Source organism: Sinocyclocheilus anshuiensis, unplaced genomic scaffold (assembly GCF_001515605.1).
Source record: "Sinocyclocheilus anshuiensis isolate Anshui unplaced genomic scaffold, SAMN03320099.WGS_v1.1 scaffold2066, whole genome shotgun sequence".
NCBI lineage: Eukaryota > Metazoa > Chordata > Actinopteri > Cypriniformes > Cyprinidae > Sinocyclocheilus > Sinocyclocheilus anshuiensis.
This window is the reverse complement of record NW_015558697.1, coordinates 175,154-185,143: the sequence shown is the minus strand read 5'-3', so window position 1 is coordinate 185,143 and position 9,990 is coordinate 175,154.

The following is a 9,990-nucleotide window of genomic DNA, read 5'->3' as shown; positions in this document are numbered from 1 at the left end:
CTAATCAAACAGCCCCCTGTTGTTAAAGTTCGTTTTCTGTCTTTGTGCTTCAGTTGGGTGTAAAACTAGCCGTCATGAGGATTCACTTTTTTCCAATCTGCAATTTGACAGCGTTATTCCTGATTTATGGCCTCTGCTCAAGTAGAAAGAAAGTGAAGAAGAAGACTAAAGGACGATTAAACAGATCAGGTTGCCTATACGTCACTAAAGTTGTTGTCTTGCTGCTTACAGTTTTTCTCAATTGCTTTGGCTCAATTCTCGAATTGTTTATGATCAAACAGCAACATTACACACTAACTAACGTTAAAAAAGTGAAATCGCAATTAACCACCCCTTTAAGATAAAATTACTTATACCGTAATATAAAATATTAGTCATACAACTAGTCATACAACCTCTAATGTGCAGAGTAGAAGATATTTCCTGACACAGTTGGTCCCCAGTCATCATGCAATTTCCGTTTTTAGTAAAACATTGTCAATTGGGACATACAGGTTCATGGAGGCTGCTAGTTATTTTACATATTCTTGATTTGGTGGCTAATTTACAGGAATTCATACAAACTAATTTGTACCTTTTCATCTGATCTGCTTCACTGAGGGCTAGGTTTAGGATTGGTCCTTCATGCTTGCTTTTTTTTCTAAAAATCGTATGTTTTTGTAAAAATCACATTGTATGAATCCACACCAAATCGCCACCTCATAAAATGCACAGATTCTCTGATTGTTAAATTAAATGGCTATTAAACCCAATAGCTATTAAAAGCTGTTTAAAATTATTATTATTATCTTTTTGCCATTAATTACAAACCTGCATCCACTCAAACCTGAAGTTATACAATGAAAACTGAAATCTTATGGACAATTAATTTCTTTCCCGTTGAACTGAGTTCTCTTAGTACCCCAAAACAATTCTATTGGCTGAAAGAACTTAATGGATAGCAATTGATTTGAAATGTTGTTTGTGGTCAATAAGATTTTTTTAAGAAAATCAGTATATTAGAATGATTTCTGAAAAATCATGTGACACTGAAGACTGGAATAATGGCTAAATAAATGACAAAATAAATGGGATTGCTAACTGATATCTTACTTCACAAATGATAGAGCTTCTTGACCCGAACCTGAGCAGAAACTTGTCAAGCTTGTCTCTCTAGCCCCCTACACTCAGTATATATATTCAAATACAAGGTACTGTGTGTTGCATAATTATTACAAGCCTACAACCACATTCCCTGTCTCTGCATAAGCACACATCAGACGTGCAATATGATGATGCACTCAAGATTCAATATATGAGACTACATGTAAGAGTGATTATACATGGCTTCTGCTGTGGGTTTGATGGAGACCCGTTTCATTGGGGAGAAACACAGTGTAAATCGAGTGTGCAGAGCGATTTAAAAAGTGCCTTCTCATGCAGGCTGACACTGCAGAGAGAGGATAAAATATAAAGCGGACCCTGGAGCGCTTGGCAATGCTGCGATAGAAGTGTCAAACACGCTTATAAGAGAGTTTTTACTGCCTCTCTAGCCCCCGCAGTCAATGCAGACAGACACTGAAGGATCCACCAGCTTGTGTTCCTATTGTGCCTCAGTGGGACTTGGCTATCAATTCATCAGAGATATAAATATACGTTCATAAAAGTGCAACAAGAAGTGGCCTCTGCTCACTCTTCTGTAGGCTCATCAGATGAAGGCGTAACTGGTTGGAAATACATTAGGTCGCTGAGTGCACAACATACATCTTCCTAATATCACTTCATTACCGTTGCATCAAACTCTTCAACTCCACAGTGATCTAAACTAACTTTTATATTCCTTGCTAACTGAGTGTCCTCCAGCTGTTTCAAATGATGGAGAAGCAGTAACACCCGCACCCTTTTTAAGCGTGATTCATATTCAATGCAAAATGCTTGCAGTTCTTGATTGATTAGTTTAAATGAATAATGTATACGATGAGTTCAAAAAATTTAGATTTTTTTTTTTTTTATACAGTGATTGTGATTTAGTAGGGAATGCACATACAAAGTATACAAATAATGATCAATGAATATATTTATAAAATGTATAGGTTTCTATAAACGTGTGCATTTTTGGACATAAAATGTCAAACGGATTTTATTTACTAGACCCTTTTCTACACAGTCCAGTATAATAATGTTCACTTCCGACATAATATAATTGCTGTATCTTTGCCATTGTAAAATATCTTCCAAATATTGAATTATGAGTCCTAGACTTTTTAAATGATCTATAATTTATTATAATATATTTCACAATTAAATGTATTTTAAAGAGATAGAGCAAGGCTGTATAATAAAGTGCACTAGGAAGCCTGTTGCATTTACCACAAACTATAGCACTCAAAATTGTCATGAATACTATTGTTACCTAATTTCCATTATTTCATTAATGAGTTGGCCAAAAAACAAAAACAAACAAACAATAGGCCTACTGTTAGTGGCAGCAGTTCTTTTTTAGTGAATTCGCCACATAGTTTGTATTCCACCAAGTCGTTTCAGTCAGGCTCAGTTGGTTAACTTCAGGTCACACTCAGCACGGAATGGAAGAAACTGATCTTTATACTCAGTGCAGCTCTGGATAGCTTATAGCACCCAGAGGCAGGGGGAACTAATACGGTGTGACCCTAAAGTCGTGTATACGTACACCAGAGGAATTAAAGAAACTACCCAAGAGCGAGAGCGGCCGCGTTGCCAGGGAGATTAGCCCAGCGAGCTTTTATGTGCGCATCAATGTAAGCAGGAAGATGGCAAAATAAATAAATAAAAGCGGCAAAATGGAACATTATTTGGTGTTAAATCTGTAGAAATTAAATTGCTCTATCTCTCTGCCTTCCTGTCTCGGTTTTTTTATTCATACCTTCCTCTAAAAGCTGGGCTAGATTGCCATGCTGGGATCATTTAAAAGTATAATTTATTTGTAATGAAGTCGGGAAGCTTTGATATGACACTGTGAGTTGGAACGAGTTAACAGTGAAGAGAAAAGCCACATTTCTGTATTACATGCAATGTGTACAGGAAAGTAACCGTCACGTTCGCTGCCTATTCATTTGTGGTAAAATATGGTGAAAGTAAAGGGAAATAATGGAATATGCTTGATTTGAAATCAATATGCCAATATATCAGGGACATTCACATTTTGAATAATTTGTTTAGTCTGAATTATACAGCTGGACCTGCTTGGAAAAAAATGCCGGTTTTTTTTTTAGATGAATCTGATACAGTTGTTGTCCAATTTTGTTGAAGATGCTATTGAAACATAATCTTGACAAAAATTTGACACTTTAAAGCTGATTTCAAGAGTTGCACTGAAAATAGCTGCCTGGGGGTTTTCCAAAATGACCACGAGTGAACTGACTTTAAAGGGACTTTGGACATAATTGTACTGTACTTTCCACCTGCAGAAATTCTCTGAGAAAAAAACAAATCTCAAAGCACAGATCACCTGTAGGCTATTGCATGCCATATTTGCTTTTCTTTAGGGAAGAAGAAATGTGTTTTCTCTCTTTTCAGTCGGCACATTATGTGTTTTAATTTCACAGCTGTCGTGTTTTGAATTGAATCAGAGCTGTTAGGATTAAGATGAATGCATTTTGATAATTCATAATCCGAAACTGAGACCGGGCAACAGGGCAGAACGCATCTGTCATGTAGGCTTCACATATTTAACTACCACTTCCTCTTAGATAGGGTGAAAAATTGCGGCAGAAAACGTAGCTCTCAAACTAAGGGCCCACATACTCTGAACAGACTCTGTACGCACACAGTTAGTCCCAAAATATCCACAGCCTCCTCAAGACATTCCACACCCACGTTCTGCTGACTCATTCAGGTAAATTAACATGAATACCGCTTAATCCAGAATGCTATTTTCACTGTTATTCTTTGCTTTAAACACCTCAGCACAGGTTTCAAAAACTGTAAATGAGATGCAAGTGTTTTATTCACCTAGAAATGTAGAAGAAGTGTCTATGTTCCTGTTTAAGTTGAAAAAAAAAAACGTTTGTCTGGATATGTAACAATACCAACAGGAGAAGCAGGTACAAGACATTATTTTCATGCCAACATTATGAATATAGGTGCTAGAAAAGAAAAAAAAAAGATTGCTGAAAATGTCAAGAGCTTTTAAAACAAGTGTGTTAAAGTCAACAAGAAACAGCATTCGCTAATAATTTTATTTCCAAATTATGACATATTTCAGATTGAAACAGCAAATTAAATCATGAAAAATTAGGGATGCTTAATATATAGGTGTAGTATCAATTAACGGATTATTTTAGAATTTTCTAATCTATCAGTAATCGTCAGTGTTGGATTAATATCAGACAATATTGTATATTAATTGTTGCTCTGCTTTCTTTCAGTTAAATTAGCTGCTAACAAGCTCATTTTACTTTAAAAACACTAAAAACATAATAACTGTTAGTATCTTTAGCAGTTCTCAGAATATCCATTTTTCAGTATGAAAAATATCAGTTTTTCATACTGTACATTATAATGTTTTTCTAAATGAACTTTTTAGCATTTTAAATGGTTTTTAGTGTTTATGTTATTTTTATTTAGACAAAATAATATTTAATTTTAATATTGTGTCATTTATTGGTAATTGGTTTTGGCAAAACATTTTCATGTCGGTACATTCCTTAGTTGACTTTTTTTAGGAATTAATTAGATCATGTGTCTTTAGTCAATTTGCGGTTGTGCATTAAGGAAGTAAAAATGGCAAATTAAAATGATTTCATGTTTCAGTCATTATCTTCCAGCTGTTTTGATCTTAAATTGCTTTCATTCTCCCTGCAGACTTTATCCAATGATGACAAATCATTTCAGCCTTTTGTTTGCCATCTTGGTCATCGCCATTAAAACATTAAACACTGAAGAAGAGCTGAAGGAGACTGGGTTTGGATATCCACCTCCCCGACACGGACTTGCCTTAATTAAGTGGTATGTAAAAACGTGCATTGACAATAACATGGTGGCTCTCTGTAACCCTGTGGCTGGACAGTTTGGGTTCCATGAGTTCCATAACAGCGGGTTCCTGCTCCCTCCACTGAAGGACAAACACACGTATATGTACTTCACCATAGGAAACCTTCACTACCGACACTCTGAGGATCTTCCCTATGAAGTGAGGAAATATTATGATCCACAAAACAAAATGAGCAACATGGACAGAGTCATTGTGAAGCTCAACAGGAACAAGAACAAAATCGAGGAGATCTACATATCAGAACACTATAATCCTCACAGAACTTTTCAGTTAGGAGCCTCTCTCATCAGTGACTTAAGACAGCACCAGAACTCTCAAAACATTTTACATAAGATTTTCTATTATTAAAAAAAAAAAATCCCACCACATTTGCTTCCACTATTTCCCCACAGCTGAGCCTTTTTGCACTTTCAGTTTACTAGATATTTTAACTTTCACTTCTGAGTTTTTCTTCTGTATAGCCCACTTTATTCCACTTCTCTTTTTTATTCTCTCCATCACATGCCATAAAACAATTTAGTAACTTCCTCTATGAAGTTGAATGTGGACTTTAGACCTGGGTAGGTTTACATTTTACGGCAATGTGATTAACGTTTGCCTACCTTTGGTCATATCAATTATAAATATGGGCTTTAAAGGTGAAGTGTGCTGTTTTTCTTTGTTAAAGCATTTTTTCTATCCCAGCTCATGCAGCCTGATCTCATTAGTATTCATAGGTATTTGTATAGCATTTACATTTACATTTCTTTATATTTGAATATACACAAAAGAAGGAAACACAATACATACAAACTGACAGGATCTTAAACAACCATATTTACAATTGCATAGCTTAAAAAAATCTTTAAAACTCCTTTACATTATATTTTATAATATAAAGTTACATATTATATTATGATATACATATATTTATGAGCCCTTAAACCTACCCCTATCCTGATTACTTCTCAACCATGTAAAAAAAATATATAGTCAATAGCAAAATTTCGGTACAATTTTGCAGACCAAAAGGTCCATTGTCTAGTGTTAATATGGTGTAGTGAAGTCACTTTTAAGCCAGGCAACTTTCTGTTGGTAAGCGTGGCAAATTTGTTTGACCAACTTGAGGCCATTGCAAAATCTGTGTGGGGAAATCTTTCGCCTCAACAGGAAATTCCCAATTGCATGGATTCTAAATTACTGGAACAATCCATTGCAATAATCGTACCTCAGAAGCACCAATACCTATTAAACGAACAAAATCACATTGCAGAACACAAAAACAACTATAAGTATTTTTGGTTGATCTTCCCGGAAAGCATAGACAACAACCAGCCCAACAGCAACACTAGCTCAATCAGTGATTTGAATTTGTCCAACCAATAGGGGAGTATTCAGGAAGCATAAAATATCTTAAAACATTAGTAAATCCATTTGGTGCTGGTAGTTGTGGAAACATTACACATTTCACCTTTAATTCTAATGTAATTCACATTATTAAAATCACTCCTTGAAGAAAGGTTACATTCATTAATTCTGCTTTAATTAATGCAAATGCAATACAATTTCACTTCTCCAAATCTAAAAAAGGAAGACTTCTGACAATAAACTATTATACAGCATTTTTTGCATAATGTAACCAGCTGCCTGTGTATATGCATATGCGTAAGCATCAGACAGTGACAGATAATGAGTAATGCTTACTAATGGACATACAAAAGTATTCATTGTGACGTTCTATGTAAATGCATCCAGTCTGAGAATATTAAAGACTGTTGCAACACATTTAAAAAAAATGCTTGAAGTGTCTCATAATGGAACCAAAGTGTTCCATTAGTTGTTCAAATCTAGTAAGAGGTCTCAACCTCACTCAATTCAAGAGCTACTGTACAACACATTCACTATAGAGGTGTGAGTGGACAGTGGATTTCAATCATGGGACAAAGATGTGAACATGTCAAGAGTGGACACTACAATAGTTTGAAAATTAAAGGTTTGGGTATTTGGGTGAAACTTTTGGTCTCTGAACAGCAACGCTGCCACCAAAACCCACAACTGTTTGAGACATACAAACAGAGAATACAGTACCTATTGCTATATGTCTTCAGTGTCAAATATAGCTCATCACTGTCTAATGTGTTTAAGTGTCTGTAATTTAAAATACATTACCATAAGACAACAAACTCCCAATCTTTATCATAAGAAATCTAACATTAACTGTCATAAATACATCACAGCCCATATCTTTGACAAAATCTTTATAACTTTTACTAGCACTACAGACAAGCAAATGACATGCTTCATTGCCTTGCATTTATTTAATTATTTAATTGTGTTATGATTAGATGTATCACTGTATGAATGGCGTTATTTGCGTACAGTGAAGAAGACGCGATGGAATATGTGCACCTAAATGGGCCTGGTCTATGTTTAAAGCACTACATGAAATATGTCCAGAAAACACTTGAACACTTGAATATATATTCAATAATATAGTTTGCGATACCAGTCACTTTTTTCATTTTAAATACTTTTTTTTTAGTTGATTTAAATTGGAAATCCATCTGTTATTTTCATAGCCTTTTGTTGTTCCAAACAACTGTGTGACTGTATTCCAAATCTTCTGAATCAATATGATAGCTATGTATGACACATTTGAGTTAAACAAAAAAATGCTTTTATGTTTTTTGATTAACTAATCATTTCAATCACTGCACCTTCTTTAAAAGCTCACTATAGTCTACCTGTCAATGACTCACATACATATGAATGGGAATTTAATGAGATGCGAAGATCATAGACTTAGATCTAACATTTCACTCAGTATGTCCAGGACAAAAAAAAATTTTGGGCTTTTTTCCACCACCATTTTCTTTTTTTAAACATTTTTCTGTGCAGCTATAGGGGGAAAGTCGGAGTGCTTTGACAGAATTCTAAAGCAGCAGAAAGACCAGATGTCTTGGGATGATTAATGTGCCTCTCCTCCTCTCCTCTGAAGAGCAATGCGTCTGTGCCTCTTGCACCCTCCTCTCCAGAGTTACTGTGCAGAGTCCCTCCCGGAGTCAGGGCCACCCTCCAGCTCTGCGTCTCGCAGCCCATCTCACTCTCAACCAAGGGATGATGGGACGGTGCCGGTCAATGAGGAGACACGATAATATGCCATCTGAAAATCCAGCGCTCAAGAAACGTCGAGGGCAGGATGGCTCACTGGAGAAGGGCCTCTGAGAGATGAAGTGATTTTGTGAAGATAATGAGCAATATTGAATATTGCAGTTCTATTTTCTCATAGTAGACTGTAACCTATTACATTTCCAAAGTAACCTTCCCAACACTGGTTTTGACAGGCTGTGTGTGGACGCCTTTGTAGTGGTCTTGAGATAGATACACTTGGTGATCAATAGGCTTTGGTCGGTAAAGGAGGAGTTTGGAGGGCAGGTTTGTATGCTCAGGGGATTACACCTAAATCCCATAGATAGAGGAGGGCAGAAAGATGAACAGAAGCCAAGTGTGACTGTTTCTAGTGGTGAGGGTTGTTAGAGCTGAAAACACTTGCATAGAGCAATCCTGCCCCCTTCTGGAATATGTTGGATGTGCAGTTTTCCCACGCAAGCAGACTAAACAAAGGCTGCATCTTCACATGCATACTTCTGTGCTATAAAAACAGAATCTGAAAACAGTATGTCCGAAATGACAGTATAAATAAAACAGTAGGCGAAAAGTACTCAGTTGACCTGATTAAATTACGAAGTGTGCATCCAGTGGTCGCAATTCTATCGCATGTGGCCATGGGAGAGGATTTGTGAATGGCAGCTACCAAATTAATGTTGGAAGGTCACATGAGGATGACAAGATTATGAATATATATTATATATAGGTTTCTACCCTGCTGAAAAAAAAACAGCTAAACAGTTTTGGCTGGTTTTAGCTGGCCATCCAGCCTGGTCATAGCTGGTCAGCAGGCTGGTTTTAGAGGGGTTTTGGCCACTTCCTTAGCTGGTCAGGCTGGGAGACCAGCTGGAACAACCAGCTATAACCAGCTTCACCAGCCTAGCCAGGCTTTTTTGTGCTCTGTTTGCTGCATACGTGTGGATTATTATGCAATAACCACCAAAGAGGAGAGGAAGAGGACACAACAAATATGATCATATGTGCCAGGGGTCCTGTAAACTTTAACAGGCATCTATACAGTTTCTTGTGTAAAGAACTAGTTTACACTGTGAACAATTAGTAATATATCTAAAATATTATTTGAAATGTATTCAGTTTCTATTAAGTTTTTTAAATAGAAAGTATTCTATTAAGTATTAAGACATTATTACGTCATTATAGTGTTTTTTCTTTCTTTCTTTCTTTCTTTCATTTATTTATTTACTTATATATTTACTTATCTTTAATTCATTTATTTTATTTAACCTTACTTATTTATTTATTTAAACAGTTTTTCTCTAAACTTTTCCTTAGACCACCTAGCCCTGTCTTGTGTCCCTTGGGGTCCCTGGACCCCTGTTTGAAAACATTGCCCTAGACAACTACTTATTAAATTGTAACCATTTGACCATGGTAGAAAGCTGGTATTAAATATTAATGCTTAAATTTTGTATTACATAGAGATGCAATAGCAAGTGCTCTTAAACATGACTTCAGACATCTCTGGATATTAAAAGTTAATGAGGACACAAATTCGTATAATAACATGGGTATGACATAGGTATTACAACGAGAAGGTGATTTATGAGGACATTTTCAGTGTCCCCGTAATTCAAAAGGCTTATAAATAATTCAGAATTAGTTTTTTTGAAAATCTAAAAATGCAGAAAGTTTCCTGTGAGGGGTAGGTTTAGGGGTAGGGTTGGTGTAGGGCAATAGAAAATACGGTTTGTACAGTATAAAAACCATTACGCCTATGGAGAGTCCCCATAAACCATAATAACAAACCTGTGTGTGTGTGTGTGTGTGTGTGTGTGTGTGTGTGTGTGTGTGTGTGTGTGTGTGTGTGTGTG